Below are 25,915 nucleotides of genomic sequence, written 5' to 3'. Positions count from 1 at the left end.
ATAACCTAAACTAAGTCCATCAGTGAAATCAAAACTTTCCTGTGCCAGGAGAGGGAATTTCAAGAGAGTGTGTTGGAAGGAGGACTGGAATTGCAGCAGACATGAGGATCAAGGTGACATAAGGAGGAGAGAGCTCAGAGAATCAGCTAAGAGCATTACACTGAACCAGACTTCTGATCAACCATCGTCTCTGCAATCCTCAATTTTCCTTATCTGAAAAATAGAAATAATTGTGTTAGCCAAAATAGGAAAATTTGTGCAACGCGTAACCACGAAACTCAGTGGCTTAACACAAAGAGGTTTATTTTTCAGTCACAGTCTAACATGAGTCAATGATGGGGTTCTTCTCCATGCAGTCACTCAAGGGCCCAGGATTCTCTCACTGTAGGGATTCTTCTTCTCCTGTGGGCCTCTCAGGGTCCTGCACTGGATCATCTGTGGCCATCCAATGGAGGGAGTAAGGGAGAGAATAGGAAGAGCTGAGCAGGAGGTTTTGTAAACCCAAAACAGAGGTGGCAACAACACTTTCACCCACTTCCCACTGACCAGAAATCAGTTTTATCAGTAGGAGATGTTGACTAGGTGGAGGTTCAAGAAGAGAGAAAGAGTTTGGTGGACTTGATGCCTCTCCTACAATCATATCCCCTACCCCATGGGATGGATGAGAAGATCAAAGGGGAGAATGCAAGGCCGGAGTCCTTAGCCACAGCACTACTGACATTTAGGGCCAGCTAATTCTTTGTCGGGGAGAGCTGTGCTGTGCATTGTAGCGTGTTAACAGCATCCCTGGGCTCTACCCACTAGAGGCCAGTAGCGTCTCTCCCATTGTGCCAACAAAAATTGTCTTCAGACAATGCCAAATATCCTTTTAGGGTAGAAATGGACCTTCAGTGAGAACCGCTGACATATGGCCTAATAAATATGTTTACTTTTTATTGTGTTATCTGTATTAAGTGTGAGAATTACACTGGAACATTTTTGTAGGACTACTTGCCACCAAATTGATGCTTATCAATATTAGCTATTACAATGTTGTTTTTGCTGCTGACATCACCATAGTGGTTTCTACACCATGCCATTTATTTAGAAACCTTTATATAAGTCACTTATTGAAGTGTCAGGAAGGTATAAGTAACATGAATATATCTATATATTGACTTCATTATTTTGTAAATTCGGTAGTTTGTTCACTTGGTATTGATTCAAAACTGTTTGATATCATTTTCTGCAGAGATTATTTAGCACAGATAATAAAATATCCGTGGTAATAAAGATTCTTCCTTTACAGTGATATCTGCTCTCTCATCATGTAACAGAGTCCAGTGCTGTAATATGTTATTTTCTCCAAATCCCTAAATTATTCCTGTAGGGTTAATGTATAGATAGATAATAGGCAAATAGCAGATAGTTATATAAGAGACAAATAGATGTTTATTTTTAAGGGTAACTAACAGATCCGATACATCAAAACAAAGAGGGTTCATTTCAAATACTGTAGAATATACATCTTTTTATTAATTTTTGGCAGCACAACTCCCCTGTCTTCAACACTAGCTGATATTAGGATACAATCTGTGGAATTGTTTATGCAAGATCTGGACCTCGAAACCAAGGACCAGTATTCTACCAGTTGCAATAGAAAAACACAGATGATTCCACCCAGCCTTTAAAGACCCCCTGTATATACCAACAGAAGCCACATCAATCAAAGGTAAGCCAGTGTATCCCAAAGCCATCAAAAACCTCCCCTGCTTCAGCACACTCTGGGAGAAAACTTCATCCCCGAAGGATACTCACCAATCCGGGAGTGTCTTAAAATTTAAGACTCCTTTGCTTCCATAAAACTCTTTTAAAACCCCTGGGAGTCTCTGCCAAAACGAAAAGCGTGCTAAGTCCCTTATTGGTAAGATCTGAATAAACAACCTTTGATGACCTTTACAGGTGGTCCTCATTCTGTGGGTGGATTTTACAGAATAAAACATCACAAAAGCCAAAGAAAGGTTGGCGGGGTGGGCAGAGTAAGTAGGAAATTTTCTTCAGATCCCAAAGGAGAAAAAAAAATGGCTAAATGTGCAGCATTATTTTCAAAAGAGATTTTTGTTCTTAAAGAGTTTCAACTCATCAGCTTCAGCCCTAAAGCTTCAATATAACAAACGGTGTTTATTAGGTAAAGATGCCTCATGTATCTCTCCTGATAAAAGCAGCGACTCTTTCATTGCATTTCATCTAGCTGAGTTGCCTAGAGATTAAATGCCTTTTAATAATATCTGCTGAACTTTTTCTATACCCCTGTGCAGCCTTAGCCACAAAATCCATTTAGCCATTATTCACTGCCAGACTAGAAAGAGGTTTCCCTGAGAAGAAGAAATTCCACCTGTGGGCCACAGCCTGGAAGAACCACAGGACCACAGCTCCCGGCCCTTAGAGTTTCTTGCCTGCCCTTTCTGGCAGCCTGCCCTACAGATTTCAGATTTGCTTAGCTAGTCCCTAGCACGTGAGCCAATTCCTTGGAACCTTTCTCTCACTTTCTCTTTCTTTCTCTCTCTCTTTTTCCCTGCCCCATGTCCTACTGCTTCTGTTTCTCTGGAGAACCTTGACTATCTACTGATAGGTCTGTTAGTTAGAGTCACTAGGCTCTGATCAAATTCTCATTCTGCTAAAATCTTCCTTCAAATTTATTAAGTCATCAATTCCTGCTTAGACAGGTATATGGGGAATAAAAAGGGTAGGTGCCTGCTGAGCAAGGTGTCAGATCTCTGGCAACAAAAAGTGATTTACTCACGGGTAGTAAGAAGAATTTACCAACAACAGTATAGGTTTGAAAAGGAAAGGGTTTTTTTAAACTTTTATTTTAAGTTCTGGAGTACGAGTGCAGGTTTGTTACACAGGTTCGTTAGTTTGCTAAGGATAATGGCCTCCAGCTCCATCCATGTCCCTGCAAAGTACATGCTATCTTTCTTTTTTATGACTACATAGTATTCCTCAAAGACCTAAAGACAGAAATACCATTTGACTCAGCAATCCCATTACTGGGTGTATACTCAAAGGAATATAAATAATTCAATTATAAACATACATGCGTGCATATGTTCATTGCAGTACTATTCACAATAGCAAAGACATGGAATCAATCTAAATGCCCATCAATGATAGACTGAATGAAAAGGAAAGTTTTATTAGAAAGAAAGAACACTGCAGAGGAGCTCAGCGGGAGCCTCAGCAAGAGAAAACTGAGCCCACCACAGTGGATGTTCCTTAGGGGTGTGTATGGACCTTAAAGCAGGAGCTTAAGGGTAAGTTTGGACCATATTAGCCATGTAGGTCATGATAGCTGATTACATTTGTAGACATTCTGGTGCCTTGATGTCATCAAGGGTTGCAAAATGAGGTCTGACGCATATGCATTGTGGAGCGTGTAGAAATTCTAGTTACTTATACATTTTGGGGAAAGAAGGCTGGTACCAGATGCCTGCTTTGGATAATAGGGAAGTCTAATTACTTCTGAATTCCACAGGTAAGGAGCTTTGCCTCTAGAAGTCCTGCTTGATGAGTACCAGGTGATCTTTGCTCTCCTCAGTGTCTGCTCCTGGTCAAAACTCTCACTCTGAAACAAACAAGCAAACTAACTAATGAAAATCCTGAAAACTGGGCCGCTAGAGCTTTTCCAAAGTTCTCAATTCGTTAAAATTCTTCCATCAAAATTACAAACCTCATGCATTGCGATAAAAATGTAATGTATATAAATGAATTATTGTGGGGTGATGTGTATGTGATAAAATTATAAACTCACTCTTCCTTCTCAAGCAATGTATTTCATTGATTAGAGGATGCTCTGTGTGTGTGTGTGTGTGTGTGTGTGTTTCTTTCAGGAAAGAATAACCTACTATTGGAAGTATGAAAATTGATTTTAAAGATTCCCACTGCCCTTCATAATTCATCATTGTATATAACAAGGTGAAATTTATGTTACCTAACTGAATTTGGTGGTGCAATTTGGCAGTTAATTATTGTAAAATTGTGTTTGTAACCAACAGTGACTGTAATCGGATGTCAAGTTTAATTGTGTCTTGAAACCTAAATGGCATGTCCTGGGAGATACCACGTCCTAGACAAGGCGCCTCAACGTCAGCCAAATACCTCCTCATATGGGCCGTGTTTTTGTTCACAAGATTGGGAAAACATATGCTATGGCTGATATCATCAATATTTCATGAAAACATATGCTATGGTTGATATCATCAATATGTAATCAACACAAAATAAAGCAGCTCCCAAAAGAAAGGCGTGACCCGGCCAGACCATAACATTCCAACGTGGAAATGAAAGACATCATTTTTTGCCTGCCATGAAGAGAAACTAGATCTACAGAAAGAGGGGGAAATGCAGGGGGGCAGAGAAAAATAAATCTCAGAAAAATAAAGCCTCAGAGCTTTTTGTTTCCCTGTTACGGAGACCCCATTCCAACTTAACTTTTGTATTCCATGGGACATCTTGCTTCTCATAATAAATTCTCCTTTTAAGCTCTGCTGACTTGAGAAGATCTCTTTTACATATAGCTGTAGGATGCTAACTTAAGTAAGTATCTGGTGGGTACTAGACTGGTAGAATGGCTGAAACCAGAGGAACCTAGTCAATTACAGTAAAAGCTCAGAAGTCATAAATGTGTCATACAGCAGTAGAATTTATCTCTGAAAATTGGAAAGTTTATATATATTTCTCCCATGGGTTCTTATTTTAACACACTTGTTACTTATAAAATGTTAGACATAGAAGGACTTTTTAAGATTATCTAGTTCTGTAAATCACACTATCCAGAATAACTGTTGCTTTGGGGGACATTTGACCCATTTTGGAGGGGAAGACGGCCTCGCATCCAATCAGCCTTTCGTTTGCTGGGTGGTCCCCACTGTGTGACTCCTGATAAGGGCTGAGTTTTAGATCCGTTTGAAGATGTCAAATGAGACCACAAATCTTCTTCCTGCTTTCTGCCAGCTCAGGCACGGGAAGGAGAGCTAGACGTGGCCCACTGAATTCCTGCCCTGACATTTGCATCCAGCAGCAGGGACACGAGGACAGAACCAGTGGCAGCTCCAGCATCCAGTTCACAACCACATTGCTCCTCCGCTACGTGGTCTGCCCAGCCTCCAGCAATTCCAGCTGGCTTCCTCTTGGCTGTTAGTGGATTTGGGGAACTACCCATTAATTTTCAATAAATTCATTTCTGTTTAAGTCACATCAATACTGTTACTGTTATTTGCAGCCAAGTTCCCTGGCTGATCCCATAACCGAGGATCATTCAGCTCCCCTGTGTCCTGCCGGAGACAGAGCTCATTTTCCAGGGTAATCCAGTTCTCTTTGGGGTAGCTCTTGGTATGAAGTCTTTTCCCTAATGCTTCTACCCATTGATTATAGTTTCGACTTTTGCAAACATAAATCTATGCCTTCATTCTTTGGTTACAAGTAGCATAGGTTTCTTGGAGGTTACATAAATTAGGATATTTATATGCATGAAAGAGAGAAGAAACAAGAAAAAAAAGAGAAAGAGAGAAAGGACAAAGGAAATAATAAAGAAAGGCCATCTAAATGGTTCAAATGTGCTGTCCACACTGAACAGCACATCGAATGCCCCAGAATGAACCCAGAACGCACGTAATGATCCTGTTGTCCCCTCTGTCTGGGTCCCGTGCTGTCTCTGAGTCTGAGCGTCACATCACCCTGGACATGATCCTCGTATTTTCACACTACCTGGCCCTGGAGTGCCAGGCACCCTCTCCCTTTGGAGATCAGCTGAAGATCAGCCATTCAGCCTCAACACTGGAGGGAAATTGGCTGCCCTGGACATGCGGAGAGATTCCCTTGTCCTGTACTTTCAAGTATCTTAAGGGATGCCCAAGGGTAATTCTGACTGCTTTTGCCAAGCAGTATTTTTCTCTGTATAGCCACGTGACTTACTTACTCCCCGTCTCTCTCAAGTCTTTCCTCCAGTGGCAGCTTATCCAAAAGGGTCTGTGGACCATTACGTTGAAACAGTAAACCCTGTTCCTGACCACTGACTTCAAATGTACATTCCCTGGATACCTTTCTCAATACCCTGTTTTTCTGTCTGCCCTGCCATATTCATTTACCTGTGACTTAAGAAAAAAATTTTTTCCCTCTACAAAAATATAAGCTTCTCGGCCAGGCACGGTGGCTCACGCCTGTAATTCTAGCACTTTGGGAGGCCGAGGTGGGTCGATCACGAGGTCAGGAGATCGAGACCATCCTGGTCAACATGGTGAAACCCCGTCTCTACTACAAATCCACAAATTAGCTGGGCATGGCGGTGCGTGCCTGTAATCCCAGCTGCTCAGGAAGCTGAGGCAGGAAAATCGCTTGAACCCAAGAGGCAGAGGCTGCAGTGACCTCATATCGCACCACTGCACTCCAGCCTGGCGACACAGCGAGACTCCATCTCAAAAAAAAAAATATATATATATATATATATATATATAAAATATATAACATATATATAATATATATATTCATTTATATTTATTTATTTATTTATATGTATATAAGCTCCTCAAGGACAGAAGACACATCATCCTATGTATTCTGTAACCTCTGCAGGTACAGTGATGGCTGTCACAGAGCAAGTGTACAATAAACACTAAGAGAGCACGTGCGTAGATACCTATTATATAAACTCAACTATCAGGCAGCCTGGGAGAGCCATCCTCTCACTCTCTCTCTTGCTTTCCGAAAAGGCTCCCATACAATATTTATTTCTTCCTGTGAATTCTCTTACCTTTCCCACTGGATTCATCGGTGAAAACCTTTAACACAGACTGAACAAATTGCAGCTTCCATGAGAAGGGAGAGCTGTGTGTATGTGGGTGGGGAGGGGATCAGCTAGAAAGTGGTTGCTGGGAAACCACAAACAATGTTCCTCTGAGTTGCAATGATAACAGAGATGTCAGATTGACTTTACAGTTAGAGCTGCATCTTAGAGAACCTAAAAGAAGCTGGGCACAAATGTCTAGGCTGACTTTGGAGAGTTCTACTGATGTAAACATATCCGTTGGCTGAAGTCCCAAGTCCCTCACGGGCTATGTGATAATGAACAATTTTGTCATAGCTCCGTGCCTCTGTTTCTATATCTCTAAAATAGGAATGAGGGAAGTTTCTATAATACCTCAGGGGGCTAATGTGAGAATTAGATTCATTCATGTATTCACAGATGTCTATTTAGAAACTCCTATGTTACAAACATTGCTTTACTTCTCAGAGATACAGTGGAGAATAAAATAGGAAGAACCTCTAACCTTGAAGTACATAAATACATAAATAACAAGGGTGTTTCAGGCATTGAGAGGTGCTGTGTAGAAGACAAATAGGGACCAGTTTAAATCCATGTGCATTTGTTAACTGTGGCCGTGATGGTTCTGCAACCAACCACAGCACCTCAGAGCCCAAGCAGTCATCATTTGTGGCTCAGACACTTGTGGATTACCTGGGGACTGGCTGATCTATGCCGGACCTGGCTGGGGTACCTTGTCTTCAAGGGGTTGTGCTCTGTATGGCTGTCACTTTTGTCTTAGAACCGATCAGCCCAGGCGTGTTGTTGCACAGGAATGGCAGAGGTTTGTGACAGACAGTGGAACATTCAAGGCCCTTTAAACCTACCTTAGCACAGGCACTCTGCCCCTTGCACCTCATTCTATTGCAACCCAGGTGACATGACTGAACAGAAATCCAAGGGATGAATAAATTCATTCTGCTGTTTTGTTGGCAGGAATTTGAAGCTCACTGATCCCAGAGGTCCTAAATTATGTTTATATCAATAGAACTCTCCAAAGACAGCCTAGACATTTGTGCCCAGCTTCTTTTAGGTTCTCTAAGATGCAGCGCTAACTGTAAAGTCAATCTGACATCTCTGTTATCATCGCAACTCAGGGGAACACTGGAACATGGTATACACACAAGGAAGGCTTAAGGAATTAGCACCAATGATGCAATTGATCCCAGAGGCCCTACTGAATAGTCACGCTCAGCAAAAGCCTGAATCGCTGGAAGAATCTGAGCTAGAAAATATCGGAGTTACAGATGTCCAGGTTGAGAAAAATCCTCCAGCCAAGGAACTCATTTAGGGAAAAGGTTAGACAGTAAATGGAATATAAAACGGCTGGCGAGTCCCAAGTGTCTTGAGGCAGGGAAAGGCCAGGGATTGGTGGCAGCTGGCTGGACCCTGGGCTGGGGGTCCGGGGCCATGCTACTTTTGCATGCTTAGAGGACATGTAAACCACAGACAGGGAACCTGGTCCCGAAAGGTTCATTTTTCCCTGCTTGCTCTACTGAAAATAATGACAGCGTATAAAATATCATGTGTATATTATATAGAGACCTCTTGAAAAGGTAATAAATTCTTGGGATTTGGGGCACAAAGGTGGGAAGCAAATCTTATTTTATTGCTCAGTGATCCATCCCGCTCAGCCTGTCTCCCTCCTTAATTTCTGACTAATCCACAGGCTCTTCCCGAGTCTCTGCCTGGGGCTGTGTTTGGAAAAACAAGGTCACATGAACCACTGGGTAAAAAGGAGGCAGGGATTTCTCAGCCTCACTGACTCTGTCCTTAGTGGCAGGGAGATTCTCTTCTGCAGGGGTGTAGGGTCTTGGGTGCAAACAGGTTCCTATTCAGTGGCAGCGACTACATTACTCTCTTGTATTGGTACAGATGCCCCTTGTGTGGGGCATTCTCAGGCATTCCAATTCCAACTGACGTGGTAGCTCAATTTATCTATTAAGAATTTGCTCAAACGCTGTTTCATTGCTTGTCTAATGTTATAGCTGCCTCCTTTGCCTGCTGTGCTTTGCCAAAAGCTGCGTGTCTCGCTCCTGTAAGCGGAACTTGTCCCTGGAACTTACCTCACCTCTTTCCACAGAGATCTCAGTTTTCAAAGTTATTGTGCTTATGTTGATTAGCCATTTTATTTCCTTATTGTTAACATAAGAGTAACAGATGCATGCAGCTTTCATTTTTCTAAAGGAAAACCAAACTTCATAATTTTTTGAATGGAATTAATAAAAACCAATTAATCACGGTTATGCCTACGGTGCCATGTTCAACAACAGATGCTTCTCATAGTAATTAGGTTGGAATAATAACAGGAGAGGAAAAGCCCAGTCATTAGTACTGCCAAGAGTGCTAACAAGACTGTTTCATCAATAAAACCGCTGGGAGAGGAGTTCTTAGCATCCAGGGCTGGCAATGATTTACTGTGTGCCTTCAGTGGGGCCATTCCAACTTCCTGGGCCTCAGTTTCCTTAACGAAACATAAAGAAATAACATAGTTCCTTTTTTTTTTTTTTGAGATGGAGTTTTGCTCTTGTTGCCAGGCTGGAGTGTAATGGCCTGATCTCAGCTCACCACAACCTCCACCTCCCAGGTTCAAGCAATTCTCCAGCCTCAGCCTCTGGAGTAGCTGGGATTACAGGCGTGCACCACCACGCCCGGCTAATTTTGTGTTTTTAGTAGAGACAGGATTTCTCCATGTTGGTCAGGCCGGTCTTGGATCAAGTGATCCACCCACCTTGGTCTTCCAAAGTGCTGGGATTACAGGCGTGAGCCACCGCGCTGCCCATAGTTCCATTTTTAATTTGACCACAAAACAGCTATATGGGGGAAATTGGTCTGCGAAAGGGTGGAGGCAATGTGACAATTCCCTTGTAAATGGCCTGCATTTTCTTTATTTAATTGTTATCCTTTGGATTCTAGATATACAAATCTGTCCCCTGAGCAACCTTGGGTTATTCATACACATTTTGGCTGCTGTCTATAGTTCATTGAGCTTTTGTGTTTCCATCTTTTGTCACATAGAGACAGTATAGCCAGATACAGAGATGATTTCAAATCCTTACTTCCCCACTGTCTCAATAAGAAAGGGTTATGCAGCTTTTTGCATTTAGCTGGCCCGTGTAGGGAGAGTTATGGAGCATCATGCTCGTAAAACACTTAGCAGACCATCTGATGCATTGTGCGTGGGGACACTCACCAAATAAGTTGATGTTACCGTCATGATTTTGAGGCTTCCTGGAGTGTGCTGGGGCACAAAACTAGTTGTGGCTACCTCACCAGATGCAAGAGACAGGCCCCAAATTCTCCTGCTGTTTTTGTTTGTTTGCTTTTATGTCTTTATATATAGTATCAGGGTGTGTGAGCAGAGTTTAAACTCAAGCCCAAAATAACAACCAGCACGGGAAACATCTGGGTCCATCAGACTGGTGAGAGGGACCCTATTATGGGCCTGGGTCAGGAGGACTGGAGACTGGGGTGGGCTTACCTTCAGTATTGGGTGGAAGAAATTTCATCTCGCGCCATTCACAAGAAAGCCTTGTGCTTTGGAGGACTTACAAATGCTTCAGTGACCTTCCCATTCTGGCTGGTGGGGATTGTGAGCTCTGAGTACTTTTATGAGCTCTGAGTGCTTTTCCCTCCCTCCCATTGAGGTGGTTCCTCCTTGGCTAACCTCACGTGCATGTGTGGATCAGAATCCGGCTGAGGACTTCACCTGAGCTTTCTGTATAGCCCAAGAGTTTCTTCTAGGTGCAACTTTCCTCATCTTTGTTAACTCTGCTTGCAAATGTCAGCTGCCATTGTCCCCCCAGAATCCCTACTCCACGGCAGCAGCTGAGGAAGTTCACCAGGCTTCAGCTGGGTCCTCGCTCTGTGCAACGTACGCAAAAGTCTCTCTAGGCAATGGACGGGGGCAGCCATAGGGTCCACCCTGATCATTTCCCATCTCTTAGGGAATCACTGTCCTACATTGTCTGATGCCTAATGTCTTGAAGACCATTATTTTATATAATTTTGGTTTTTTTCCAGGTGAGATCATGAATCTAGTCTTGATTACTTCATCTTGGTCAGAAGGAGACTTTCCATCTGTGTAGTTTGCTGAGGTGAAAATCCAGATTTTTGCAGTGGCATTGGGCCAGCACTGTGGCTCCATGTGATACAGTTTCCATTCTGCCCCGTTCTCGGGACAGTTTTTGAGGCACCACACAGTCACCTCTGTCTAGTCTGTTTACCCACCCCCTCACCCGCCTGGTTATTCTGCCTGTCCATCCTTGCTTCTCCTTTTTTCTAGTAACTGCATTCCATGTTGTCCTTTGAGGAGCTGTCATTTGACCACTCTCCTTTCATGTGGAAATCCTTTAGAATTGGCTTGATCATCAGAATGTGTCCTGTCCCTTCCTATAATGATGGCCTCAGAAATGCATATGTGACTGAACACATGTAACGAAGAGTCCTCCAAGAGAAGAATGTGGTCCCTAATGGTTCCTGTGGAGGGAATTTTTGTGGAGGGTTCTTATTGCAGGCATTCAATTACGTGCCTTTTTCTGAAGTGACCACTGTGGTTAGGAGTAGGAAGCTCCACTTCACCTGTGTATGTGTGGGGTGTGAGTATGATTTGCTAAACTGGTAGAATAAAAGCATGGCACTGCACATTCGTTACCAAATGGAAAGAGAATACGGCCAATACAGGAGAGCGAGAGAGACAGAGGGATTGAATATTTGGGAAAAGAAGGAAAATTCCTTAGGAGACTGTTTAGGACATTGAGGGCCTGGCTCAAAAATATAGCAACAGTCAACTAATCTAAAGAAATTTTCCAGGTAAATTTTATTTCCATTTTTTTGTTTGTTTGTTTGTTTGTTTGTTTTTGAGAAGGAGTTTCGCTCTTGTTGCCCAGACTCGAGTGCAGTGGCTGCGTCTTGGCTCACCACAACCTCTGCCTCCCAGGTTCAAGCGATTCTCCTGCCTCAGCCTCCTGAGTAGCTGGGATTACAAGCATCCACCACCATACCCGGCTAATTTTATATTTTTAGTAGAGACGGGATTTCACCATGTTGGTCAGGCCGGTTTCAAACTCCCAACCTCAGGTGATCCGCCGGCCTCAGCCTCCCAAAATGCTGGAATTACAGGCGTGAGCCACCGCACCTGGCCTTATTTCCATTTCTTATTGGAAACTTTGTCTGTGTGTTTTTAAGCCAGAATGGTTGGGATTTAGTTATTGGTACATAAAATAATCCTGCTATGACATTCATCGTAAAGCTGTTCACACCGCCCTTTGTTAGTTAGCCCTGCTTGTACAGGCACAGTGTGGGTCGCGGATTACGCCAGCACCCAGAAACCCCAGTCTGAAGGAGGAGTGAGGCCCCAGCCATCGCTGGAAGGGATGGCCTGTACAATTACTGGGTTTTTTCTAAGAGTTCTGAAGCACAGCATGGAGGGTTTGGAAGTTAGGTATGCCCTTTACTTCACAAATAACAGCAGTTAGATTGGCCCTGAACTGCCTCCTTGTTTTGATTTGTTAAAACTGGATGAATTCAGGCGTGAGAGTGAAGGGCTCCCAAATCCTTAGGTTATGCAGAATGTGTACACTAAGACCTACTCTTAAATATCTTTTTCCCTGCTTTCCTCTTGCTACAGAGAGAAAGCACAAAAGATTTTTATAAAAGGTGATACTGTTGGCATAGGAGATGGGGGGAAAAAACAGTTTTCCAACTTGGTGATCATCTGTTGCTAGTTCTCTTTCGTTCTCCCGGATCTGGTTATCGGTGGATCACCGTGTCCTCTGAAGGCTCTCCCAGAGCTGTACTGGGGATTGCAGGGATATGAGGACCACTTCATAAAAGCTCGCTTTTTTTTTTTCTTTTTTTTTTTTAGATGGAGTCTCTCTCACTCAGCCACCCCGGCTGGAGTGCACCGGCAACCTCCGCCTCTCAGGTTCAACAGATTGTCCCATCTCAGCCTCCCAAGTAGCTGGGATTACAGGCACCCGCCCCCATGCCCGGCTAATTTTTGTATTTTTTTTTTTTTTTTAGTAGAGACGGGGTTTCACCAAATTGACCAGGCTGGTCTTGAACTCCTGACCTCGGGTGATCCGCCCACCTCGGCCTCTCAGAGTGCTAGGATTACAGGCGTGAGCCACAGCGCCCTGCCAAAAGCTCACCTTTAATTCAGCTCCGTCTAACTTGTGTTTCTCCTGTGCATTTTTTTTTCTCAAGGCGTTGAGATTTCTGCAGTGACCAGAGCTGCTAATTAGTTATCACAAGCTTTTTCCTTAGGGGAGATAAAATGGTTTTGATAAAATCAAAGTGCTTCTTTCTAATTCTGATTCCATTCCTTTGTTCTTTTTTCGTAGGTCCCCAGCTTACAAGGGGACTGGCTGATGCTTCCTTTTACTTTAGACTGTTTCTTCGCCAATGTTAAATCCATACCTGATGTATCTGTCATTGATAAAGTTCAGGTGGTATTTCAAGTTTCTATAGAAGCTTTCTCACTTCCTGTGTGAACATTTTCTAAATGGAAAGATTCTTCCTTCCATAGGATATTTTCAATTTGAGTTCTAAGAAATGTATTTGTTAGATTTTTCTTTTTCTTTTTTTTTTTTTTTTTTTGGTTTACTATCTGTCTTCTAGTTTTTTCCTCTAGGAGAAAGTGTTTAAAAGCATGAAAAGGTTTCTCAAAAGGAACTTTGCCTAATGGACAATGTGGTCTTCATTTTATAATTCACTCTTTATATTTAATTTCAGATTTCCACCTTCTACATTATTTTCTATTGGCTGGTAGATACGTGATAGTCAGAAACGTTTCCATCAGACACTTAAACTAAATCTATCATTTAGGGTTTGTGTTTTGTATCCATGAGAGTTCCAATAATTTCCTTCTGTCTATTCAAGTCCTTCTCCCTTTCTTTCCAGCCTTCAATTTCTTGTAAAAGAAATTTTCAGTGTTTTTAAAGACCAGAAAGTGCTTTCTTAGGTTGTGAATTATTTTTCTGCCAGGCTGGTAAGCTGTTTTCACTCAAGTGACTTAGAATGGCCGGGCTTCATCTTACAGAAACCATATCTAACTTTGAAAGTGACCCATATACACACTTCACCACGGACAGAGGGGGCTCACCTGTGGCTTATTTTCAACAAGGCCCCTTTTATCATTATACAAAGAGATAGACCTGTTCATATTAGTACTAACTGATGACAAGCCCAGTGTTTCTAACTCACTCAAAGAGCTGGCCTATCTTGAAGGAAGCTCGAGAATTTCCTGGGTTTATAATCTAGTCAAATGTGTTAAGAATTTTACAACATTTTTCACTTTGCCAGATAGTCTTTTGATTACTTGCTTTGTCCGTGTTAAACTATGTTTGTTTGTTTGTTTGTTTGTTTTGAGACAGAGTCTCGCTCTGTTGCCCAGGCTGGAGTGCAGTGGCACAATCTCGGCTCACTGCAAGCTCCGCCTCCCGGGTTCATGCCATTCTCCTGCCTCAGCCTCCCGAGTAACTGGGACTACAGGTGCCTGCCACCACGCCCAGCTAATTTTTGGTGTTTTTAGTAGAGACTGGGTTTCACCTTGTTATACAGGATGGTCTCGATCTCCTGACCTCGTGATCTGCCCACCTCAGCCTCCCAAAGTGCTGGGATCACAGGCATGAGCCACCGCACCCAGCAAATTATGTATTTTTTAAAGACTATTAAGAAGGATTACTTACCATCACCTCCCCAGGAACCAGGAGGACTTGTGTATCCCCTGAGCCTTCAGACACCCCCACTGCTAACGCACAGCTGGGAGTAAAGGCTTGTGGCCATCAGCAGACCTAGTACAGTAGCCAAGGCCCTGCATGCCTGCCTCTGGTGGCCAGACACCAGCTTAGACACAAGACCACACTGGACCCTGGGGAATGTGGAGCTTGGAATGCAAACAAGCACCCGGCAACCAGGACAGGCTACCAGGGACTAGAGAGCCAGGAGGCTTCATTGGGTAACAAAGTTCTACCCAAGCATTCTCTTGCATTCAACCTGGGGAACGAGACAGCACCTGGTTTCACACTCACAAGGCATGAGACTGTGTGCAGCCAGAACGACCAGCAGGGGGTGCAAAGGCCACTCCAGGCACCTGCTGGCCTCAGAGAAATCAGGAAATCAGGAAATCAGGAAGCCCACTCCTGCTCTCCTTTCTCTGCAAGGAAATGTGCCAGGGGACTGCAGCCCAGACAGTCGGCAGTAGAGGACTCATGAAGGTCATTATCACTGCTTTTTCCTCCTCTTATTGAAACTCTTCCCTCTGCAGCCCTGGAAGCCTGATCCTACCTACAGGTGTCAGAGAAATCTCCCTCCCTCAGAGTCCTTGTCTGGTTTGTTTTTGATCCGGCCACAAATACTAGGGCAGAAAAATAATGGACGGTACAAAGGTCTTTACTGTCTCTTGTTGGTTTTTATTTATTTATTTATTTTTTTTTGAGGTGTTTTCCCATGATAATGAGTGCAGTGGAGGCATAATATATTTCACGTTGTAAACCAAAAAGTATCTGAGACAAGACTCAATCAATTTAGAAGTTTATTTTGCCAAGGTTAAGGACATGCCGTGACACGGCCTCAGGAGGTCCTGAGAACAAGTGCCCATGGTGGTCAGGCCACGGCTTGGCTTTATACATTCCGGGGAGACAGAAGACATCAGTGGTCCAGAAAGGCGGGACAACTCAGAGTGGAAGCTTCCAGGTCGTAGGCGGATTCAAAGATTGTCTGATTGGCAGTTGGTTGAAAGAGGTTGTCTAAAGACCAGATATCCATAGAAGAGAAGGTCTAGGCTCAGATAAAGGGTTGTGGAGACCAAGATTCTTATCAGGCTCAGAGAGGATAAATTGTAAATGTTTCTTATCACACTGTAAAAGGTGTCAGACTCTTAAGTCAATTCTCTCCAGGATCAGGAAAAGAATTTTTAAAAATGTTTATAAGCTCAATTATTTTATTAATTTATTGTTAGCAACTTTGAGATCTGATTAAGAAATCTTTCCTAAACCCAAGATAGCAAAGAGTTTTATCTTCCGTTTTCTCTTAGAAGCTTTATTCTTTTAATTTTAACACTTGGGTCTATAGTGTCTCTCAAAATCAAGTAATGGGTCACTTCAGTTCCAAGTGTAACAATGAAAAGTGAAAGCTGTGAATTACCTCTTTCCCTATATTTTCACAGTATCTTTGTGCAAAGAAAGCAGCAAAGAGAATTGCATCATATAAAGAGTGAATTAAACCATCTAAAGGAGTAAAAAGTCGTCATCACATGGACAACAAATTAAGACATAGCATCCATCTCACTATTTGCAAAGTGGTTTATTCCTACAGACAATGCAGATATGTAAAAAGGTTTTTCTATAGTTTCATCCTTTGTAGGACCTAAGGAAATAAGCCCACATTTTGAAATAAAATTTTTAAAAATCGTGTAAAAAAATGACCTACTGTAGCAATGACGTTTTGAAGACATCTCGTAGAACATGAAGACCGCCCAGTATTATGAATTGATAACATGATTGCTTTCTTGGACTGGGAGGATAATTTCCCTAATGGACATTAAAGCATTTGGATCGTTATTTTCCATCTGGAAAGTGATAGTGTCCTGATTGTGTCAAGTAAGGGCACCCCATGAAACATAGGCTCAGGTCATGTCCTTCTCCAAATTTTCCTCCATTAAAAAATTCTAAAAGATAAACACAGCAAACATGGCACCATAACTTATCTAAATTTTACAAATTCATAAAGAGATCATTGATGCATATTAACGATGTGAATTTTAAAAATCTGATATGTAGTATTTGCATTTTGCAAACAAAAGTCAAAATAAAGGTATACTTTTTTTCATGAATGCCATTTTTCATTTTCAAATTCCACTTTTTCTTCTTTTATTGGAACTGCATTTACTACACGGCATACATGCATAGTGAGATCTGGAGAGAAAATGCTGGGATCTGTGGCTCAGGTTTTCTATATTCTAGGGGGAACAAGTTTCCCCTAAATTACCTAAATTATGTTTACATAAATAATTATGTAAATTTAGATTGTTTGTTTTTAGGAGACAGGGTCTCACTCTGTCACCCAGGCTGGAGTACAGTGGTGTGATCCTAGCTCACTGCAACCTCTGCTTCCTGGGTTCGAGAGATCTTCGTGCCTCAGCCTCTCAAGTAGCAGGGACTACAGGTGTGTGCCACCACACCTGCTAATTTTTGTATTTTTTTTTTTTTAGTAGAGATCGTATTTCACCATGCTAGCCAGGCTGGTCTCGAACTCCTGACCTCAAGTGATGTGCCCACTTTGGCCTCCCAAAGTGCTGAGATTACAGACATGAGCCACCACCCCCAGCCATAACTTTGTGTGTGTGTGTGTGTGTGTGTGTGTATATATATATATTTAAATATATATGATTATTTATATTAAGAAATAATTATTAATAAAATAATTTATTTTTATAATTATTTATAATAATAAATAATATATATATTTAATTAATATATATATATTTGAGACAGAGTTTCATTCTGTCACCCAGGCAGGAGTGCAGTGGTGCGATCTCAGCTCACTGCAACCTCCGCCTCCCAGGTTCAAGTGATTCTTCTGCCTCAGCCTCCCGAGTACCTGGGATTACAGGGGCCTGCCACCACACCAGGCTGATTTTTGTATTTTTAGAAGAGACGGGGTTTCATCATATTGGCCAGGCTGGTCTCGAACTCCTGACCTCGTGGTCTGCCCACCTCGGCCTCCCAAAGTGCTGGGATTACAGGAGTGAGCCACCATGCCCAGCCTTTCAGGATCATTTTCTGCCAGCTTTTTAGATTCATAAAAGCATGCAGTTTCACAGATGAGTTTCACAAAGACAATTTTTAAGTTGTATGTCTATTATTATATGATGATTGTGATGTTTGGAAAAGGGGGAGCCATTGATCATTAAGACATCCAACTAAGACTTCCCTTTCCATACCAATGACAAAGGATGGCATTTGCCAAAATGGCAAAGCTGACAGTTTCGTGAAGTGCGTGGTAGCCAACAGGATGGCTTGTAAAAAGTTTAGTAAATAACTCGCCCCCTAATCCTGAAACATCTGCAGCAATCTTCAGGGATCCAAGCAACTCCTCAGTTGTCTTGAGTCTTTCTCATGTCTCCAGAACTCTGCATGTCTGGGCCAGTAGCATCTTTCACTCTTGGCCCCATACAAAACTCTTGCCCTTACACATATACATAATCAAGCTATTAATGCAAAAGAGCAAAATGGGAGCCAAGGCCTCAGCCACTAAAATGCTAAGTTTTTAGGTAGTTTGCTCTGCTGATTAGAAAGTAAGAAATATTTGTCCTGTTTCTCTTATCATCAAATGGGGACATCTGGAAAAAAACTTTTACTCAGGTTTGTAGGAAAAAGGAAAGTTAATTTTTTAGAGATTCAACTTCTTTATGCCTTTTCAGATTAAACTTTTTTTTTTTGAGACGGAGTCTTGGTCTTTTAGAACTGTAGTACATTGGCACAATCTCAGCTCACTGTAACCTCCCCCTCCCAGGTTCAAGCGATTCTCCTGCCTCAGCTTCCCGAGTAGCTGGGATTACAGGGGTGTGCCACCACGCCCAGATAATTTTTGCATTTTTAGTAGAGATAGGATTTCACCATGCTGGCCAGGCTGGTCTCGAACTCCCAACCTCAGGCAATCGGCCCTCCTCAGCCTCGCAAAGTGCTGGGATTACAGGTGTGAGCCACTGCACCCGGCCGATTAAATACCTTTTAAAATTGTTTACATTACTTTCAATTTCTGCAAAAAGAGCATGTGTGGAAAAAAGTTAATGCATGTTTATAAATCTAAATGTCAAATTACACAGATATTTACTTTTTCTTGTTTTCAGCAGCTGGAAATCTAGGAGCAGAAGCCCAGCATAATGATCTCTGAAAGCCTGGATGCACGGATTCCTCTCTTACTTCCCAAAACCGTGGGGTGGAAATGTGAGTATCAGCATGCTGCACAGACCTCCACAGATGTCCAGGGAACTGAATTTCCAGAAGTTATCATCTATGTTCTTTCCCAACCCCCGCTTCAGTTTACATATCGCAGGCGTGTTTGTTGAAAAGCAGTCAGCTAGAAAATAAGAGTGGCCATAACCTGTGCTGCCCAGTGATCAGGGAAAGAGAGCGGATGACACTTCGATGACTTTCTGTTAGTCTGATGAATATCCATGCCAAATGTAAGATTAGTTGAAGGCCTTATCGCTTCCCACCAAAATGTTCCTTCACTTGCTGTATAGTACATTGAAATGTAAAGTTATGGGTTTGTTTAACAGTTTAATTTGTCAGTGGGCATTCAACTCTTCTATTTGTGTTTTTACTTTGAGCTTAGTAGGAGCAGACAAATAGAGGTGACCCCTGTTTTCTTCCTGAAGCCATTTTTCAGGGCAGAAGTGCCTTAACCACTTCATTGAGAAACCACCTTTGCATGCAGTACCCTGAGTTGGCTTCAGCACGCGAAGCTCCACACCATGGGAAATACCCTGCTTTCCAGGTTGTTTTAATCCCAGTGCTCATGAGTAAGGACATGTCCTGTCTCTTGTCCATGAAAATACTCCCACAAAACGAAGTCACACCCAGGATCTGTGAACGGAGATACCGAGTGGTGAAGGAGACTCATTCCCTGATGCAATTCAGGTCACACAAAGTAAAAAAGAAAACAAAAACCCTTTTCTGTTGAGGATACAGATGCGAAGAAAATGGAAAATGCCTTTCAAAATGCACAAGCCTAGTTTTCTAATTATGTTTCGGTGAACATGCCGGTGAACTTACCTGTGTGGCTTGGTATTGAGGTGGGTTTTCAGCTACTTCTCCACCAAATCCTTTGAAAAGCAGCAGTGGCAGAAACAAATAACCCAATTAAAAACAATAATAGCAACAATAAAAAAAGAAAAGATAAAGAAGAAAGCAGTGGTTTTCTTTGGCTAGCTGAGGAACTTTCTACTAGGCGTTAGCAATCGCTTTGCAAACTTTTTTTTTTTTTTTTTTTCTCAGCAAATGCTTCATTCTCTAGACAAATTTCAAGAATTTTCAAGCATCAGCAGACTCAATTCTTCACCCCCATTTTAACAAAGAATCAGCTGAATGCCTGTGTTTAACAGTCAAGCCCATTAAACCTGTGATTTGTACGTTGCTCACACTCTTTATTCCTATTAGCAAGAGATGCTAGGAGAACTTCTTGGTCATCAATTTGATGAGTTCTGAGGGGAATGTGGGTTTAGGTTGTGGCGTTCATATACATAGACATCTGGCTGAACACATGTACCTAAGAGTCCTCTAGTTTTCCTTGCTCTACTGAAAATAAAGACAGAATGTGTAAAATATAATGTATATATTATACAAAGACCTCTTGACAAGGTAATAAATTCTAGTGATTTGGGGCACAAAGGTGGGAAGCAAATCTCATTTTGTTGCTCAGAGATCTATCCTGCACAGGCTGTCTCCCTTCTTAACTTCTGACAATCCAGGGGATCTTCCCAAGTCTCTGCCTGGGGCTGTGTTTGGAAAAACAAGGTCACATGAACCACTGGGTAAAAGTGAGGCAGGGATTTCTCAGCATCATTGAGGATGGATGACTCCTATTCAACATAGTATTGGAAGTCCGGGCCAGAGCAATCAGGCAAGAGAAAGAAAGAAAGGGCATCCAAATAAGAAGAGAGCAAGTCAAACAATCCTTGTTTGCAGATGACATGATCCTATATCTCCAAAACCCTACAGTCGAGACCCAAAAGCTCAATAAGCTGATAAGCAACTTCCGCTGTCTCATTTGTAAGTGGGAGCTAAATGCTGAGAACACATGGACCCATAGAAGGGAACAATCACACTGGGTCCTGTTGGAGGCTGGAGGGTGGGAGGAGGGAGAGGATTAGGAAAAATAACTAATGGGTTACAGTAGGTTTAATACCTGACTGACAAAATAATCTGCACAACGAACTCCCATGACACAAGGTTACCTAGTAACAAACCTGCACATGTACCTCTGAACTTGAAATAAAAGTTATATTTTAAAAATAACAATACAATAGATGACCTGAACATTTCTGTTTTGAATAGCTCAATCATCAGCCCTTTGTGGTCATGAAAATGTCCAAGGTAATTCCTCTATGTCCTTCCAGGTCTATTTATTAAATATGCCAATGGCTTGATAGAGCCCACACTGAGGTCTTACTAGCCCAATATCTGCTCTTTTAGCCATCTCGTCTTAATAAATTAAAATACTGTCTCATTTTCTTATTCTAAAAATCTTGATTTGCTTAGTATTGTATTTGCTTAATATCAACAATATAATACTATTATTTCAACAATAATTTCTATTTTAAAAGCTATTTGAGATTTGAGTAATTTCTTTTTTCTTTGACAATTATTTTTCCAGTCCCTGTGTTCTTGACAACTGCCTCTTGAGCTTGAGCTTCAGAGCTCATTCATATTTTTCCTGATCCACTCATTTTCATGACTTGATTGAGCATACTTGTTGATTTTCAATCTCAGTACACATCCCATGAAAGTTTCAACTTTGCTAGGATTATGGATGTGAATGCTTTTCTAGTCACTGAAAAGATGGATTTTCTCACTGCTAAGTTGAAACAGAATTTTGTTCATTTCTTATTTTTCTTTTTATTTTTTTAAATGACAGTTTTAATCTGCAGCTGTTTCCTAGGGGTTTTCTTTTTGTACTTATTAATGCTGGTTTTATATTTGAGCCTGGGTGGCAAAATATGTTTTTCAGAAAATACTCATATGAAAACAGGTGTTTTCTTTGAGATTTTTTGTTTTCATACTTTTCCAATGAATGTTCAGCCACCAGATAACAAAATACAAGAATTGCATGTGATTCACAGATATTCCCCCACCTTTGCAAAATTCATGTTGAAAATTGACCCTTTCTCACTGGTTGTTAATATTGGTAAGTAAGATCTCTCATGCATTGCCAACATAAGATGTCAATGAGAAAAGGAAGGAAACAAAGTGAGGATAAGTTGATTAGTTTCTATTAATAGGCAGTACAGTATGGAAAAGTAGAGAAAACCTGAAATTCAATATGGATTCCATTAATTAAAATAAAATGGCTAATCTCTTGGAGCTAGAGACTATCATTCTTAGCAAACTAAGGCAGGAACAGAAAACTAAATATCACATGTGCTCACTTATAAGTGGGAGCTAAATCATAAGAATTTATGAACACAAAGAAGGAAATAACAGACACTGGGGTCTACTTCAGGGACGATAATAGGAGGAAGGAGAGGAGTAGAAAAGGTAAATATTGGGGCCAGCACGCTGGCTGAGGCCTGTAATCCCACACATTGGGAGGCTAACGTAGGTGGATCACCCGAGTTCAGAAGTTCAAGACCAGCCTGGCCAACATGGTGAAACCTCATTTCTACTAAAAATACAAAAAAATTAGCTGGGTGTGGTGGCACACACCTGTAATCCAAGTTATTCAGGAGCCTGAGGCAGGAGAAGCTTGAACTCGGGAGGCGGAGGTTGCAAGGAACTGAGATGTGCCACTACAGTCCAACCTGTGCAACACAGTGAGACTCTGTCTGAAGAAAAAATAAAAGAAAAAATAACTGTTGGGTACTGGGCTTAATACCTGGGTGATGAAATAATATGTACATCAAACCCCATGACGTATGTTTACCTATGTAAAAAACCTTCACAAGTATCCCAAAACCTAAGACAAAAGTTAAACAAAAATAAAACAATAAAATTTTAAAATTTAAAAAATAAGTAAAAAATAAAATTAAAAAAGCCATGGCTAATCTCAATGAATTAAACTTCTGTGTAAACAAAGCATGTCTCAAATAAAACATAATATTTTTACAAATAAAAAATATTTTTACATGTTTTAAAAAGACCTCTAGAAGTCAAAAACAACAGAAAAAAACCACAAGAACAAAAAACAAAAAAAGCAAACAACAGTAAAACCCACAACAAGCAGATGTTGTTATAAATGTCTGTGAAAACAATGAGCAGTGTTTGTTACAAATAAGGCAGCTACATTCTTATTTCCTTCCACGGGAGACTGGGGGTTGTGCTATTTGTGGTATGTTCCTCTTGGCCAACAGGTGCGCCATGTTGGAATCATTCCTGAACCACTCTCTCCTAGTTTCCTTAATGCTCTGTGGGATCACGGAGGTGGTCTTTATAGTCTCAGTGTATTCTTTCAGTATAAGGGCATCAATTTCACACAAGCCTAGTCTCACACCAAGGGCAATAACTGTCCACTGTACTTTACCGGTATCAAAGAATTAAACATCTGTCAAATTCTTTCTCATTGCAAACAGCTGTTTGTCATGAGATGGGTATCAAGGCCTTTGGCTGAATTTATTTCTATGAATTAGCACTGAGCCAGTACCAGGTCATATATAAAACCATTCCTAATACTTCAGCAATGCCTATGTGGGCTGTGTTAAAAGCACACCCTGGCTTATTACATATTTGCATTTGATTTGCAGGCCTCTGACACCAGAGATCTAATTAATAATCCCCTGACAAATTATTCTGTGCTAGATTACCCTCTATTGGTGACCAAACTCACAGCTCCAACTCTCTGAAAAACAGAAAGCGTGTAGTAGAATTCAAACATAAGAAAGTTTTGTTCGTTTGTTTGTTTGGTTTTGAGACAGGGTCTCCCTCTGTCACCCAGGCTGGAGTGCACTGGTGTGATCATAACTCACTGCAATTTCTGCTTCCCAGGCTCAAGCAATTCTCCCGTCTTAACCTCCTGAGTAGCTTGGAATACAGGTTTAGGCCACCACACCTGACTTGGTGATTCAAAAAATTAAAAAATTGTTTTAGTTTTTTGTAGAAACGGAGTCTTACTATATTGCCCAGGCTGGTCTCAAACTCCTGGGCTCAAAGGATCCTCCCACCTCGGTCTCCCAAAGTGTTGGGATTACAGGCATGAACCACCATACCAGGCCCATATGAAAACATTTTAAATCTGCAAATACCCCAGCCCCATATCTTCGCAGACCCACTTGATGTTATCGCTGTCAAACAGGATGGAATTTGTGTATGGTCCGCTGTCCTCTGGCAGGATGGTGGTGTAGGAAGTGAACTTGACTCTCTTCCTCTTTGGGCCTGAAGAATTCATAGGTTCATTTTTAATTTCTTTCTCATAGACGTAGTCAGAAAGTCTAAATAGTTGGCTATGAGAAGTCTTCTGGGAACTGCTGTTCAGAAGGAAATTTCTCTCCTTGAACTTCAGGCCCCTGTCTATCATGGTTGTGCACTCCTCCGATGGGAGTGTAATGCCAACAGGGTTCTCCAAAAGTCTCACTTCATTCCCAAGCCAGACCCAGTCGTGAGAATGGGGGACATTGCCCTGCTCACTCACAGCAAACCTTTTGTGTCTGTGTTTCCAGGAAAACGCCATGCAGTTGATCAAGAAGACCAGAATGGCCAAGAAGGAGACGCAGAGCAGGGCATACAGGCCTATCTCGAACTCCGTTAGCCCCCTTGAGGTCACTAGGATTACTGGGCTCCAGTGACTTCTCTTGAGTGGGGAAGCTTGTGAAGCTGTCTGGACCACCATTTTTGAGTCATTTATTATTTTCTTCCATGGGAGACTGGGGGCTTATGCTTTTGTTGGTACTTTCCTCTTTCAACATGACCAACAGGTGACCCTGTCGAAATCATTCCTGAACTGCTCTCTCCTGGTTTCCTTCACTCGCTATGGAATCACTGAAGTGGTCTTTACAGTATCAATTTATGCCCTTGATATCATTGCCGTGTCTTTGGTATTCATTGCTACTTGGTTCAAATTTGACCTCAGCATTTCCTTTACTCATGGCAAGGACACTCTTCCTCTTGGTCTTCAAACAAGGTCACTAATCATCATGTTTAACTTAATCAAAAGCCCTTGGCTTTCACCCTCCACAACCACAAAGCATCATCTGAACTCAAGACAGACCAACCACTTCATGTAATAATGAGACAGTAACCATCTCATTGAACCTTAAAGGTGACATTGAAACATCAACATACAAAAATTCAAAAAGAACCAAAAGTTTGTGTTATGATAAATATATTTCATACTTGAAAAATTTATTCACATAAATGTTGATGCCAAAAATTATTTCAATATACAGAATTAGAAAAATAACCTCTAGTGCTCTGTAAACTTAAACAGTTCTTGACATGCATCGGACGGTCATTAGTGATGATCTCTATCCCACTGATGTGAAGAACAATACATATTAATAAGTACATGGAATTAGGAAGTACACATTGACTTATTTCACATTCTATGACTGAATTTTATTTTGTCCCTTCTTAAAATATTTTGAAGATTAGGAAATACATCCAAATTATTTTAAAGGGCAACTAATTAGACCACCACTCACAACAATATTATTTATACCAGAACAGATAGAAAAAAATGCAGATAAGGCAATACACTCCTAGCCTGAGGTATTTGGCAAAAGGATGCATTATAATTCCATTCTGCTTCAAAGACATAATGCTGCTGATACTCTTTTTAAATGATCTGCTAAAACTCTAAAGATGTGGGAGCATTTTAGAACTGGCAATAATTATAGTGAATAGGTAGCAATTTGGTACTTACTTGTAGTACCTGAAGTGGAATTTCTAAGTGTCAAAAACTGCCTGCTTTGGTAAAAGTGGAAAAATAGAATCCTTTTGCCATGGTCTAACAGAAGCCTGTCAACTGCACAGATAAACTTGCTGCAAGGAAATGGCATTTGGACCTGTGATGGGTATATAAAAAACATCTGAGCAGAAACTTTTTCCATGTCATGGAGCATTGCTGTAAAGGACGGGACAGACTGAACAAAAAGCAGAGAGAAGCTTCAAGAATTTCCATCTCAGCTGCAAGTACTTGATGCTGATCTTCCTTGCGGGATATGAAAACTGAGAGGGACAAGTTATCCTCTGATATGGTTTGACTGTGTCGCCACCCAAATCTCATCTTGACCTGTAGCTCCCATAATTCCCATGTGTTGTGGGAGGGAGCTGGTGGGAGATAATTGAAACATGGGGGTGGTTTCCCCCACACTGTTCTCCTGGTAGTGAATAAGTCTCATGAGATCTGATGGCTTTTTGT

The 25,915-nt window shown here is 41.5% G+C and overlaps 1 long non-coding RNA gene and 1 pseudogene across 1 annotated transcript; one reads left to right on the top strand and one right to left on the bottom strand.

The window, feature by feature from the left end:
• Positions 1-1,819: 1,819 nt before the first annotated feature.
• LOC102126256 (transmembrane protein 132B-like) lies at positions 1,820-24,739 on the bottom strand (annotated as a pseudogene).
• LOC102118838 (uncharacterized) lies at positions 14,820-19,745 on the top strand. The gene is made up of 3 exons (XR_006690812.2): positions 14,820-15,057; positions 16,008-16,177; positions 18,693-19,745. It is a non-coding gene; the product is annotated as an uncharacterized lncRNA (long non-coding RNA).
• Positions 24,740-25,915: the final 1,176 nt, after the last annotated feature.

This window comes from Macaca fascicularis, chromosome 11, assembly GCF_037993035.2.
Source record: "Macaca fascicularis isolate 582-1 chromosome 11, T2T-MFA8v1.1".
Taxonomy (NCBI): domain Eukaryota; kingdom Metazoa; phylum Chordata; class Mammalia; order Primates; family Cercopithecidae; genus Macaca; species Macaca fascicularis.
The sequence above is the reverse complement of the archived record's forward strand: the minus strand, read 5'-3'. Positions and strand labels throughout refer to the sequence as shown.